Here is a 14,334-nt window from a genome sequence, read left to right on the forward strand (position 1 = left end):
ACACGGGGAGGGAGCAGAGCATCCAGACAGAACGGAACTAATGGGCGGTATAAATTCTTTAAGCGATTTCTTAAGCTTGAAATTTCATCAGGAATTTATCGTGCAAGTTGGGATGCTGAGGGTCAAGGCTGGGGGAGTTTTGCCCTGAATACCCCCTACATCATCTCTGATGATGGAGTCATGTCGCCAAGCTTTGTGTCACAAAAACAAAAGCCCCTGAAAAACATAGAAATAGACAAAGAAGATTAGGAGACCAAGCCTTCAAGCCCCAGACAGGCAGACAGTGGCTGCTCTCCTCACAGGAACTGTAATGAGGTCACATGACTCCCAGGAGCATGGTAGGCAGACAGTATGGGTCAGCATGTGTCACAGTGATGGAGTATCTCAGAGCTTTTCCTGGGGAGACCTAACATAAAATGTCAACTCACCTAGAAAGAGAAGATGCTGGTAGACTAAAGGGATTCCACCTAAGCCTGGCTTGGTGATTCAATGACTTTATTGGGGTGACTCACAGACCACCACACCACTGGGAAGTCCCCTAGATAACTGGCAGGCGGCTACACCGCTGAAGAGTCCCTGCGTCCCCGGTCAGTTGTCTACCTCTTAGGTAATATCAGGTCGGGGCAGACTCTTGAGAGGACCTCATGAAGGCTCGCGAGCTCTTGTCCCACTGTGTTCCATCCCCCCCAAAGGAATGCTAATAGGCCCTATCTGGAGACGCTCTAGTCTCCTGTGCATCATCATAGCCTCTCTGACTCAGGAGAGCCTCCCCTCACTGAGCCCCCCACGCCCCTGCATCCTTGCAGTCCTGACTTTGGGTCCTGTCTGAGAAGCATGGAGGCAGGAAGGTCTTCTAAAAGCTCGGCTTCTCTGTCACCCAGCATGTCATTCCTCTCCAAACGTGGGACCAACTGAGAGCAGAGCCCTAGAACTCCTGGACACCTGTATAAGTGAGCACAGCACAGCGCCCCCACAGCACAGGACGTGAAATGACATCTGAGAGACTGTTCCAGGGTTAAGGTGGAGGGCACCCGAGCAACGGAAGTCAAGGTTGTCCTCTGGCCTCCACATGCACGTGTGCATACACCTGCATACACATGCATTACACACACACACACACACACACACACACACACACACACACACACACACGAGGTAGCTCTGCTTTGCTTGGTGGCTCCTAGAGCAGAGAGTGGAGAGTGCTTATACCTTTAATGTTATTTTCCCAGCTTTTGAGGTTATTTTGCTCTATAATTTTGGCTCATTATTTTCTCACTGGTCAAGTTCATGTGCAGGTTACATATAACATAAGTCCATTGTCTCTCCTCTCTCTCTCTAGCCCATCCCTATGAACACTAAGCTCCCTACATCTCCACTTGCTCTGACCATGGAGCCCGCTTTCTCCTGCACCAGATTTGACAGGATGCATTTCATGGACACACTGTCGGAGGGATCATTCATGTGGTGGAGGTAGGTGGAGTCACAGACTTCTCTGCAGCAGCCATAGCTATGAACATTCGCTGTCCTTTGAGGTCACAGGGGTGGCTCTAAGCTGGTCCTTCTCCCATTCAGCTAGTATATTAGCTACTTTTCTCACTGCAGTGACAAAAAACCCGACAAGTAGCAACTTCAGAGAGAAAATGTTTATTATGGCCTGTAGCTCAAGGGGACACCGTCCATCATGGCAGAGGACAGGGCAGGGAGGGCGTGACAGCAGTAGCAGGAGCCAGGTGGCCACACTGCACCCACAACTAGGAAGCAGAGGGGAAACAGGAAGTGGGACCAGACTACAAAACCTCAAGGCCCGCCCCCACTAACTAACCTCTTCCGAGGTTCCACCTCCTAAAGATTCTAAAACCGTCACTAAACAGCGCCACCAGCTGGTAGCCGAGTGTTCAAACACTTACCACTGTGGGGGGACGTCTCACATCCCAATCACAACTTGTGCTGTGTAGTCTTAGGTCTGTGCATGTTTAATTTATAAAGATCTCAACAAGTTTCCAGCATGTCCTCTCTGCTTCAAGCCCCACGTTGGCTAATTCATGCCAGGGCCAACATTTGTTCCCAATCTGACTGTGGATTTGAATCCAGAATATACAAAGAACTATTATAACTCTGCAACTGAAAACGATCAATAAAAAGGGGGAGGAAATAATGAATAGATGCGTTCCAAAAGAAAAATATACAAATGGCTAATTAGCACATGGAAATGTTCAACCTCATTAGTCACCAGGAAATGTGCATTCCAAACACAATAAGATAATCACTTAACAGCTAACATTAAAAACAGAAAAACTACCCAACAATAGCAAGTATTAACGAGGACACAGAGGAACGGAAACTTTCAGCCTCTACCAGCTGAAGTGGAAACATTTGTAAACACAGTGGTTCTGAGTGTCTTAAAGAGTCATTGAATGGAGCAGACGTTCCGCAAGTATTTACCTAAGAACAATGGAAATAATCATGAGTATGGAGACAGGGATACATGTTTAGGGTTCTCCCCCCACCTTCTCTTTCTCTTCTCTAAACTGGAAAAAAAAAAGAGTGCCCATGAGTACAGAAGACAACTGTGGTATACTTTATGCACAGAATAGAACATTACTGCTCAGCACCAAGAAGGGACAGACTGGAATGAAGGAAAAGTCCTCGATGCAAACTTGGAGTTATACATTTCGGAACCCTGTGCCATGTCAGCCTTGTACCTTCTTCTTGCTGCCTCTAGTTTGGTAGTTGGGTTTGTGTGGATCTCCTCTGGGGGTGTGACTCATGTAAATAACTACACAGATGGACACAAAAATCACTGTAGGTGAATTAGGCCAAGTGTCTACAGACATGCTATTCCAGACCAGGTGAAGCTAGCCGATTTCAGTAGAAACTGGATCAGGGCTGGTTTGGTTGGAGAGTAGAAAGGGATTCCAGGGAGGGAATTGGGAAGTTCTGGGGTCGGGTATCTGTCAGAATTGATTGAACGTAGTTGCCACTTACTTTAAAACTCATGTATCTATAGGGCTGGGGAGACGGCTCAGTCCGTAAAGTGCTTGCTGGGTGACCCTGAAGACCTGAGTTCTGTTCCCAGATCCCATGAAAACTGCCAGACATGGTACAATATACTTGCAATCCCAGCCAGGAAAGGTGGGACCCTGGGACTCCCTGACCAGACACCTTAGCATAAATGACAACCTCCAGGCCATGGAGAATCTGTGTCTCAAGAGGAAGTGGATAGTGTTCCTGAGGATGATGTTCAGCTTTGTCCTGGGGCTTTCACAATCATGTACGCACACATAGATCATCTCACACACATGCACACACACACACACACACACACACACACACACACATTTTAAAAATTCAACACATACAGTTTTGTGGCTGTATGTATTGAATTAAATGTGGAGCACAACCAAGGAGGGTCCCATTTTCCTCCAGTAGAACATAAGCGTCTGGTTCAAACTGGAACCTGTAATGAGCAACCGAGAGGCAGCTTTCACAGGAGTAACCTACCTATTTGTTTAAAAGTTCTCCCTAGCTCCCCAGCTGAGGGCACCCCCTGAAAGCAACTCTGAGAGCTTCAAAGGAAAGGGATGTCAGGGAAGAGGGAGGACGTGGCTTCTCCTAAAGGAGATAAGAAGAGAGGCGGGTTGATTTTCTCCCCAACTGAAAACGGCCTCTTTGTTTGTATAATTAAACCTCTGCTAATTTGCAAGACCCGGCAGGCAGACAGAATGCTCGAATTCAAAGTCCACATTTCAGCAAAATACAGTTTAAACAAAGCAAGAGAAGCAGTAATTGTAAATCGTTGTTAATTACAGTTGGAGGCCACGGGGAAGATTAGTAGTGTTCTATAAAGGACTCCCGGCCTCAAGTTCATGGGGACTTGAAAGTAACTGATAGCCCCGTAAACCTCTGTAGAGGAGCAGACACTGTATTCCAGGGGCCTCTGGGACAACTCAAACTCTGTCACCAGGGGGAAGAAGTCAGCCTTACAGTGTGGAAAGGGGACTCTAGATGTGTTTGTCACGTTCCAGATGAGCTCTGGGATGGGGCACAAGTGCAGGTCCCCAAACTCCTAGGTATAGGTGTGGCTCTGAAATATGACCTGAGACAGAGTCACAGGCCAAAGCCATCCGGTGTCCCTTCCCCAGCTCCAGATTTTAGTTTGTGTTTTGTTCGGTTTGGTTTGGTAGCTGTATTTTATATGGACACCTCCATCCCCCAGAGTAGAGCAGCCGCAATAATAACCAGCCAGGCTGTGGTAGCCCTTTGTTTCCTTATTAACTGGCTCTGCTCCGAGGAGTGCTGCTGGGCCCTTGGATCCTATCCCAGGCACGTGGTGTCCCCTAGCCAGTCAGGCAGGAGGACATTAGCGGGCCAGGAGGTCCAGCCAGATGTAGCTGCCATGGTAAATACCGTGGGGCTCTTGGCACCCTGTCTCAGTATACTGTACTGCTGAACTGCAGACATGATGCTTTACAAGTGAGGACCAAAGTGACTCTCGTTTGCGTGTGGACATGTGTGTTTGTGTGTGTGTGCACTTGGAGGCCAGAGGTCAACACCAGGTGACATTCACCTTTTGATGCAGAGACTCTTGCTTTTATTTGGAATTTATTTGTCAAGGCTAACAGGCCACTACGCCCCAGGGATCTGCATGACTCCACCCCTCCCCTGCTCTAGGATTGTATGTACCAACCCATTCAGCTTTTTCTTAAATTCTAGGGGCCAAACTCAGGTCCTTTTGCTTGCAAGGCAAGTGTTTTGTGAACTGAGCCGTCTTCCCAGCCCTGGGCCGGCTTCACGGACCCAGGCTTGCTAAGTGGTGCTTTTTAACTTGGTGGTTGGACACAGAGGGTGTAGTCAGGTGACCTGAAGGCTGGAAGTGATAGAGTTGTTGCTACAGAACCACGCTCCTGGATTCCCTGGGACGGTGTGGTCCTGTGATGTCAAAATCAAGGTGACATCTGAGTCTGAGTGAGGACCCGTAACAATCGCAGTAAGGTGGAAGGGCAACTGGGAGAATCTAACCAACAGTATTGATCCTGATGGCACGGGATTGCCGCGGGGCGGCGTGAGGGGGGGGGATGAAGCCTCATTTGGACAAGCCAGAGGGCTGTACCTGGGATGCTCACAGCCGTAGATGGGGAGCTCAGCCTGGTGGGCTGAAGGGAGCACCTCTCTCAGGTATGCCAGGTTGGGACGATGCCTGCCCTGTGCTAACAGTAATTCTCCTTGAATTTTGCCATGAGTCAAGTCCTTCTCCTGCCTCAGCCTTAGCCTGGTCCCCAGCCGAGCTGCTAGAATGGAAGTGAGTGGATGCTTTGTCGCTACGGGAAGAGGAGGAGGAGTGGCGGGCCAAGACTGTGCCACTGGAGATAGACTAAAGACTATACCCCAAGTGTTTCACAGGACATACTTACGCTAAAATCTTCCATTTATTTATCTTCATCTTTTTCAGCAACTCAAGCACATTGAGGTGCTGAGCTCCTGACCGTCCTTACCCAGCTCCACATGGAGCGTGTGGGACCCTCAGGCCTCTTCCCTCTCCTCTGGCCTTTCCCCACTTTCAGGCCTCTGTGCTGGTGGATCTGGCTTCATTACAGTGTCAGAGGAGCAAGTAGCCTGGCTCCTCCTCCCCAGCAGCACCGTACCTGGGCAGCAGAGGTTTCTATCCTGTTTGTAGTTCTGGCACCAAGTGCTTCAGGAGGCTCTGGTAGGAGAGCCGGCCCCACCCACATAGTTGATACCCACAGCCGTGGGCCTTCTAGTCAGGGGAGCCATCCCGGCTCCCTACCTTAAGTCCCAAAGTGAAGAAGCATTCCTAAGGGTGACAGTCTGCATACGCAGGGGTGCTCATCACAGAGGGCCCTCCTCAGCCCCTGGGCATCACAGACACCTGAGCAGCCTTCCATTGGCTTCCCCAGCTCAGTGCTAAGAGCTCTTTTAAAGGGTGTGTGCAGCTGGGCCACACAGCTCTACATGGCCACTTTGAGGGGGATCGCTAAGCCAGGTTGTAACGGACTCCAAGACAACACAGCACATTCAATACCAGCAAAGCGCTTTCCTTGCAACGAAATCTGATCCAGTTACGTGTCCGAACAGGCCTGCTGTTCAGGAGTGTCTCTATTCCTTGCTGTGCCTGAATTCCACAGCCTAGCATGTGTGGTGTGTGGCAGTGGGCTTGTATATTTTCAAAAACACTATTCGTAATTTGGAAAACACTAACTATAAGATTATAGTGCTGAAATTTAAATAACTTCCATTATTTACGCCGTCACTGCCAACATTTCAGATTACCTCTTCCCAATTATTTTCACGCAGGTGTTTTTCATTTATTTTAATGCAATTATAATCTCATGGTATGTGAAATGTCCTGGGCTATTCCTTTAAGTATGTTTGTTTGTTTGTTTTCTTGTTGCAAATGGATTCAGTGATCCTGAGGCTTTTTAATTTCCTGTGCCCTGAGGCCAGGCTGACTGGATGAGTGAGATTCAGTAGCTCAACAATTATAAGGAACTTGGTTCCTCTGTCTCTGATCTGGCCAGAATCCTGACATCTGGCACAGAAGGAGGTGAAGCCTGCCCCATATAAAGACTCAAGGTGGACAATTTTCCAAACACAGGAAGGCTGAAGATGCTCGTTAGTGGAAATGGAAGTCCAATGTTAACGACACTAATTTACAGTGCTGTGAAAAGCTAAAGAATGCGTGCCAGGGTAGATGGCAGGACCCGGGAAGGGGAAGTGAGTGAAAGCTTTGTGCTCTATTGGGAAGAGGAAGAGGAGGCAAAGGAGGAGGGGGAGGAGGAGGAAGAGGAAGGTTCCACTGCAGGTAGACTAAACTCTGCACCTCTTGCTTTTCACACACCAAGGAGGGGCAGTAGACACTAGCTGGCCCTGGCTAGGCCATGGGAGAGAGTCCCTTGGTGACTGCCAGTAGCTCATTAGAAACACAGGGCACAGAGCAGCAAGCGATGCAGTGCAACTACCAGGAACCTAGAGGGTGACACACCACAGTGTCTTAGGGTTTCTATTGCTGTGAAGAGACACCATGGACACAGCAGCTCCTATAAAGGAAAACATTTAATTGGGGCTGGCGTACATTCAGAGGTTTAGCTCACTATCATCATAGCAGGAAGCATGGAGGCCTGCAGGCAGCCATGGAGAGGTAGCTGAGAGTTCTACATCTGGATCAGTAGGCAGCAGGAAGAGAGAGTGACACTGGGCCTGGCTTGGGCATTTAAACCTCAAAGCTCATCCCCAGTGACACACCTCCTCCAACAAGGCCACACCTCCAAATGCCACTCCCTAAGCATTCAAATATGTGTTTATTCAATATAATTAGGGGACATCCTTAGTCAAACTACCAGATTTCTCTTCTTTTGTTTCCCTTCCTTCCTTCCTTCCCTCCCCTTTCCATCTGTCCTAGTTAGCTTTAATGGTTAACTTGTCACAGCCTAGAGCCACCTGAGAGGAAAACCTGGATCGAGGAATTTCAGAAATCAGTCTAGCCTGTAGGCATGACTGTCGGAGATTGCCTTGATTGTTAACCCAGCCCACCGTGGGCAGCACCAGCCCTAGGCAGGTGATCCTGGGATGTATAAGGGAACTAGGTTGGCAGAAGTCTGCATGGCGGATGCAGCAAGCAGTGTTCCTCCATGGTTCTTGCTGCACTTTCTTGATTACGAGTTCCCTGTCTGGAAGTAATGCTGTGTGGAATAGCAAGTTGGCCGGCCTTAGAGTCTGCCTTGAGTTTCTGTCCTTAATTTCCCTTAATGTGGTCTGGAATTATAAGCTGAAATAAACCCTTTATCAACCAAGTTGCTTTTGATCAGTGTGTTTTGTCACAGCAACAGAAAGGAAATTAGAACTTCCTTTCCTTTCTCCCTCCTTCCCCCTCACTCCATCCCTCTTTCCTTCACCCACCTCCTTTTTGAGGCAGGGTCTTGCTACATTGACCAGGCTAGCCTCAAACTTGAGGGTTCTCTTGCCTCTGACTCTTGAGGACCTGGGGTTACAGGTATGTAGCACAGCCTTTAGCTCCACTGATATTTCTAACAAGGAAAATGAAAGAAAAACAAAGGCGTTGAAGGCCTTTTACGTTACCACAGTACAGCAGGTGTTGGCCTCTGCAGCCCTTGCCCAGGATAGACCCAATCTCCCCGTGTCCTCCATTTCCTGATCCTCAGTTGCTCGTTCTTTGGTTAGTGGTCATCCCGCTAGGTACACATTGTGTACAATATTCTTTTCTCTACATCATGAACTAGTTGTATCATGTTAAGGTGTGGCTTCTGAATGGGAAGGTCCCTGTCATGGGCATCTTTTCCCACACAGAGTATCAATTTGCACTAAACATGGACAAGTAGAGGTGACTAAGCTACATTGACTGGGGATGGCTCTGTTCCATTTGAGAGTCTTCCAAGAGATCTCCACCACAAACGAGGAGGCCTGGTGCTGATGCTGTCCACTGAAAAGGGAGCCGTCCAGTCTAGAAATGTATTTGCTTGGCACTACTTGACTCTTGACCCTGGGGTTTCAGGGCTAAGCCCGGTCCATCCCTTCTCATGGGGCCTTGGTTCTGGCAGAGGAGAGGGTCAGCAAACAAACTCAAATGTCAGATTATCCAATTGCAGCTACGTTGAGGGAAGTGAGCTAGGAGGTGGGGCAGGAGACAGTGAAGAAATGCTAGAAGATGATTTGAGATTGGGCCTTTGAACACAAAGAGAAGGCACTGTGGAGACCCAGGGACAGAGAAGGCTGTGGCCATGTGGACATGTGGAAACATTTCTGTCATTCCCATACCAAGCCAGAGCAGGTGGAGGGCTGCTCACTGTCTTGCTGGGCTACAGAGCAGGGCAGTCCAGCGGCCACCTGCCCCAGACCTGCAAATGAAGGCTTTGAGAGGCAGTGAGCACCGGGCATGAGCCCCTTCTCCTCCCAACAACTCTTTCCCCTGCTTCCCCCTCACCGTGGGGCCTCTTTAGGAAACAAAGTAAGGGGCTTGGAGGCAGGGGTTCAGGAAGGGACAGGGTCCATCTACCCCTGCCTCTGAAATCGAATCTGTGTCACACTGGGTGACAGGAATGAAGAGCCCAGAATCTGCAGTTTCATTGGCCCACAAGCCACTGTTCAGCCAAGACACAGAGCAAGCTCTCAAGTGTCCCAAGGGGGCCGGGGAGACGGCTCAGCTGGCGAGGTGCCTGCCTTGCAAACAGAAGAGCAGGAATTCAATCTCCAGAATGTCTGGAGAAAGGGGTGCGGTGACATGACCTCAAATGCCAGTGCTGGGGAAGTGGGTGCAGAGAGACCCCTGGAGCTCACTGGCCAGGCAGCCTAGCCTACTTGGCAAATTCTAAGCTATGAGAGACTTTGTCGCAAATGTCAATATGGCTAGCACCTGAGAATGGCAGCTGAGGTTGGCCTCTGGCCTCTATGTACTTATCCACACTTACAACACACACACACACACACACACACACACACACACACACACGCACACGCACTCACACACACACACACACACACACACACACACACACACACACACACACGCGCGCGCACACACACACATGTCCACCCCGATCCACAGGGTCTCAGACAGACACAGCTTTAAAGGGATAGTGACATTAGATTCAGGGGAGGAGTCACTGCATCCCGCCTCACCAGGAAGACGGAGGAAACAATGGAGGAAAATGAATGACTTCCGAAGGTGTCCTGTCACAGTCTGTCAGCAGACTCTGTAACACTTGGTGAGGCAGCTCCAACCTGACTGACAGGATAACCTCACCTGGGAGTGGCAGGAGGCCAGGAGAGAGGTGTCACCAGTGCTTCCCACACACGTGGCTCCTCCTTCTTGTGCTATACCTCGCAGATGATCCTGGGAACAACAGGGGCTGACCACATTAAACAGAGATGATTTCCATGGATGATTCAGGGGATTAGACAATGACCTTGAATAAACACTTACATGAGAAAAAGACCCTTCCTGCTGTCACAAGGAAGCCAGTGTGCCTGCCTCAGCTCCAACATAGCAGTGGCTGGGTCTCTTCGAGAACCCACAATCTCACACCCAGAGTGCCGGGGGTGGGTGTGGTGGTGGACTCTCATGGTGCACCCGCATGGCCACTTGGTTACTGCCTGACTAGGGTCAGCCTGTCCACTAGGACCTGCAGGATAGCGAGAACAATTCCAGAATGCTCTGGAGAAGAACAAAATGAAGCCAGCCGGAGAGTCTGGGTGACGTCTGTTCTCACAGTGGTGATGAGTCGCTGCTATCTTAGACCCCTCTTCCTGCTGTAATATGAGTCCGGCCTTCCTCCACGGTGGAAAAGAAAGCCGTAGGCTGTGTCTGTGGACCTCATGCACTCTTGCAGCTCTGTGATCGTGTCGCTGATCACAGGACCACATCAGTGAGCAGAAATACTGTGCGGAGGGTGAGGGAAGACCGGTCCCCGATGCCTGGGTGGAGTCAGACTTGGTAGTCTTCTATCTATCTATCTATCTATCTATCTATCTATCTATCTATCTATGCAATCATTATACACAGACACATACATATTACAGATGCTTCAAATTCCGATTTCCCACTTCATTGTAGTGTCGAAGCAATACTCAGTAGAAGGCAAACCTGCATGTTTTGCCTGGGACCTTGTCCCAGGATAGTCATCTGCATCTGATACTCCACCAGCCACGAGTGCCAGCTCCGTCAGCCTCACCCTCACAAGGGTGAACACCCCTCACTACAGCACATGGGGTTACCGCTAAGCCCCTGCAGTCTGTAACTTGTACACTGAATACATTTTCAACTGAGGGCAGTGTGGAGGGCGATCTTGACTGTCAACCTGAGGAGAAATTGATATAGATGGTTTGGGGATGTTTTGGAAATGGGTGTACCCGGGTGGTGGGTGATGCAGCCCTGGGCAAGTCCTTCCCCTCTCTGTGCCGTGGTTTCTCTGTGTACGGAGTCGTTTCTCTGAGTTGCTATCATTTACAAAGCTCTTTGAACTGAGCCTCTCCACAGCTCTATGTGAATGCTAGTGATTACTGCTGGTTAGAGGATTCAAAGACCAGTAGCTGGAATGTAATGCCAGCTCCCTCACCAGCAGAGTTTATTCAATAAAGCAGGAGACCTGACCTGAAGAGGCAGCAAAGGAATTTCCCCATACAGCACAAATAAAGGCATTGTACTTCGGAATGGAAAAACACTGTAGCTCTTAGATATTTGTATTTTTCTTCAAAATTTGAACATTAGGTATAAAAGGCCGTGTGTGTGTGTGTGTGTGTGTGTGTGTGTGTGTGTGTGTGTGTGTGCGTTTTGTGTATTTTTCTCATAAAGCCGAATCTATTTCAGACATATGTCAGATCCTGACTATCATAGTATCTGGGGAAATGGAGGAGGAAGGAAGAAAGTAGAGAGAGGTGTGGAGGCAGAAAAGAGGAAAAGGCAGGGGGAGAGAAGGAAAGGAAAAAGGGAAGGGAGGAAAATGGGAAGGACAGGAGGAAGAGGAGGAAGAAAGGGAGACAGGAAGGCAGGCAGGCAGAGGGATGGGAGGGGGAAGGGGGGATGTAGGAGGGACATCTCAGCCAGTCTCTGTGCATCAGCTGCCTGCATGCATATTCACTCTCTGCAGGCACTCTGACTCCCATGCAGCAGGGGCAGGTTTAGGCCACAAGCATCACTATCTGAGCCAAGGGGGTTGACTAGGAACCAGGACCAGACACACTGTCCTTCCTTACACAGGGAAGCCACACAGCCCTGGGCACACTCTCCAGGCCTCCCATTCCCTACCACTTGTCCTTAGTAATTCTCTAGGAAAACCTCTGCTCGCTTCCCACTTTCTGGGAGGGAGGCTGGAAGGAGTTCCCTTGGTTCCTGCTGGTTTGCTGGAGATGGAAGGACCAAAAGTCTTGAGCAAGAGGAGACAAGTAAACAAACTAGTTGTGTCTTCCATACCCTGAGGGTTTCACCCACTGCTTCAGAGAACTGGACTGTGTGCTATCAGCAGGAGGGGGCTCAGGAGAGGCAGGAAGAAACAGCTGGAATCACCTCTCATTCAGGACTCCTCAGTCCAGGCTACTGTAACAAGGAGTCAGTTTCTTGTCACAGCATGCAATGACAAATGTGCCTCCCCCACAGTTGTGGAGGCAGGGAGTCTAAGATCGGGGTGCTCCAGTGTGGATCTTTTCTGTTCATATGGTGGGGACCTGGGCACTCTGGAACCTTTTTGTGTTAGGTGGGGATTCCCGTGAGTGGATGGAGACAGGAAGTCAGCCTGCACCACTGGGCAGTTCCCTAGTGGACTTTAGAAACTCCCTGATTGTATTCATGAGGGCTCCACTCTCCCTAACTCATCACCTCCCTCCAGCTCTCTTATGTGTGGTGGAGTGTTCACACATCCTTTGGGGAAGAGGCACATTCAAGCCATGGTATCCTAATTAGAGGGAATCACAAAGGCTGTGTGAAAGGCTCAGTTGTCTTTGCATGCACCGGATGCAGTGGTGTGCACCTGTAACCTTGACACGGGGAAGGCAGAGACAGGAAGGTCCCTGGAGTACTGGCCAGCCACTCTAGTCTACTTGGCAAGCTCCAGGCCAGTGAGAGACTGTCTCAAAAACAAGATAGATGGTTCCCGAGGAACATCAGAGGTTATCCTGTGACTTCTGCACACAATTATAATATACTCTCTCTCAAACACACACACTCACACATGAAAAGAAGATAACCAAGTTTGGATTCCACATGGTACTCGCTTGCTGTGACCCTTTTCTTTGATGCTAATTTACTAAATATAAAGTATTTAAACTATGTTATTGGTGGAGACTGTATGAAGTGTTTGTTCAATGAGTTATCATATAGTGAACATACAATATAACTGCCATATATTTAACATGTATATATTTAATGGATAAAGAACCTCTATCTAGCTGGATTTGGTGGTGAATGTCTATAATACCAACAGTCAGGAAGCTGAGGCAGGAGAAGCTCAAGTTTGGGGCTAGCCTGGGCTACAGAAAGATCTTAAGAGAATGAGCATGAGAGGGAGAGTGCCCAAGAGCAAGCACATCTATGTAGAAATTTTCTTTGTTTCCTGAGATACTGATTCTTTATATCTGATTTCTATGTCTTTGAGCTACTGAACTCAAAGCGAGGAAAGAAAACAACCAACTCTCAGCGGGCCTTACAATTCTAGACTGTGTGTCGGTGATGGAAAGTGTTTGAGGATTAATATTTAAAATGAATATTTTGGATACAAGAGGCACTTAGGATCGTATATACATGCTTTCTTTCTGTGTTAGATTCTCCTGTGGGTTTACTTTGCTTACATCAGCTCTTCACCGACTCCAATCTGCATGCAGGTGCAAGACGCGGAAGGCGGGTTACCCAGTGGGATATTAAGTGATACACCGTCATAGTAATACAGGATTATCAATGGCGCTGAGATGACCGTGGCAGGTGGAGCAGGTGCCAATCTTCTTAGGTGATTTCTTTCTAAACAGCAGGAAACTGGGCTGTTAGATTGGCATAGATGGCCTGCTGAAGGGAGTGCAAAAGATGTGTGTGTGTGTGTGTGTGTGTGTGTGTGTGTGTGTGTGTGTGTGTGTGTTTTACACACACAAGCCAGTTAAGGTGAGTACTCCCGGAAATTGCTTTCTTCACCAGGATGGAGCGTGACCGATCACAAGTCCAACTGCACTCATGCTAGACTGAAAAGGTCTACAGGGACCACCTGGCCCACGGCCACTGCCACTTCCTTTGCTGGTGGGACTGAATCTCTGTGGCTAGGTGATGTGAAGATCCCTTACTTTCTTTCCGGGAGAGCCTGTAGGTTGGCAGACAGGGGTGTAGAGGTATGAAGCAAGGAAGGTGGGCTTCCTGTGCATGGCTGGGGACAGGAAGTCTGCCTGCATCAGTGGGCAGCAACCTAGGTGAGCTTGAAACCTTCCTGCAAATGGGTTACTCAAGTCAAACAGTTTAGGGAGGCCATTGTTTGGGGCCAAGCTGCTTGGCTAGCCCCCAGCAGTCCAGACCAGGCCAGAATGGGGGCAGTCACTAATGCTAAGGGTGACCATCACACTGAGCTTTGAAACACTAGCGAGTTCCCCCAAAGCGGGGGAGTCTAGTCCGCTCAATCAACACACTGAGGATGTCCTATTTCAACCATGGACGGAGAACTCTGCAAAGAGAAGCCCCCTTTCGTTCTTGTTTCTGCCTTCTCCGTCTGTCAAGCCAGCTCAGTGGATACTCATTGTTTCCAGGTTGCAATAACAAGCTAAGTCGGGCCTTTAAACTAGACTCCTGCTACCTTGTCTCAGATACTCATCTCTGGAGGTGAAGGCCACGATAGC

This window comes from Peromyscus leucopus, chromosome 5, assembly GCF_004664715.2.
Source record: "Peromyscus leucopus breed LL Stock chromosome 5, UCI_PerLeu_2.1, whole genome shotgun sequence".
Lineage (NCBI taxonomy): Eukaryota > Metazoa > Chordata > Mammalia > Rodentia > Cricetidae > Peromyscus > Peromyscus leucopus.